Below are 1,147 nucleotides of genomic sequence, written 5' to 3' on the forward strand. Positions count from 1 at the left end.
TGGAGCCACCGTTGCATCTCCTGGTGGACTCATTCATTCCCCAGGGAATCAGACCTCCAAACCCACAAAGAATGTTCACAAATGGGAAACAAAGACCCTGCCGGTGTGTTACTGGAAGAGACACTCCCCCTTCCACCCCTGATCCCTGGTCCATGTATCCAGTCTAAGCGAAAGAGAGACCCACACATTGGTCCCTGAGTAAAAGCATCATCTTGTATGAAAGGAAAGAAAGTTAGCACGCTCCTTGACAAGGATGGGAGAGACCCCCGGCTCTCACAATTTGCCACCTACTTCCTGGCTCTTCCCACTTCTAGGTATCACTATATACCCAAAGAATCAAGACTTGAGACTCAAACAAATATCTGTACACCCATGTTCATATCAGTGTCATTCACAATAGCGAAAGGAAACAACCCAAACGTCCCCAGTGGACAAAGAGATAAAGAGCATGAGGTATATAAATACAATGGAAAATTACTTGACCTTAAAAAAGAAGGGAGGAAATTCTGACACACGGTACAACATGAACAAACCCAGAGGTCACCATGCTGAGTGAAACAAGTCACACACACAAGGCCACACAGTCATCAGATTCAGAGAGACAGAGAGTAGGACAGTAGTTACCAGGGGCTGGGGGAGGGGAGGATGGGAGCTATGGTTTAATAGGTACAGAATTTTCAGTTTGGGATGATGGAAAGTTCTGGAGACGGATAGCGATGGAGATGGTTGTACAACAGTGCGAATGCGCCTGATGCCCCTGAGTTAGACACTTAAATACGGTTAAAACGGTAAATTTTATGTTATGTATGTTCTACCACAATACAAAACTGATATAAAAAAGGCATCCTGCACCCTGTAAGACAGAATCCCACTCCTTGAGAGCGTGCTGCCCAAGTGGCCACCACCAAGTGTTCAGAGTCCGCTGCTTCTAGGTGAGGGGTAGCTGGTGAGACCGGTGAGCCCCTGCTGCACGAAGAAGCCCACTGGTGCCACGCTGGGGCTCCTCGAGGGGCTCCGCTTTGGGCAGATTAGGCCCTTGACACCTGTGGCCTCCAGGTCAGCCTCGGGGAAAGGAAGTCCATGTTACGGGACCGGCACGGCCTCCACCTGCCACCACAGGGGCTTCGTCTACGGACCCACCGAACAG

At 49.7% G+C, this 1,147-nt stretch overlaps 1 pseudogene; it reads left to right on the forward strand.

Annotated features, from left to right (window-relative positions):
* Positions 1–209: 209 nt before the first annotated feature.
* On the forward strand, positions 210–326 carry LOC130839429 (U6atac minor spliceosomal RNA; annotated as a pseudogene).
* The last annotated feature ends 821 nt before the right edge of the window (positions 327–1,147 follow it).

Source organism: Hippopotamus amphibius, chromosome 16 (genome assembly GCF_030028045.1).
Source record: "Hippopotamus amphibius kiboko isolate mHipAmp2 chromosome 16, mHipAmp2.hap2, whole genome shotgun sequence".
Classification (NCBI taxonomy): domain Eukaryota; kingdom Metazoa; phylum Chordata; class Mammalia; order Artiodactyla; family Hippopotamidae; genus Hippopotamus; species Hippopotamus amphibius.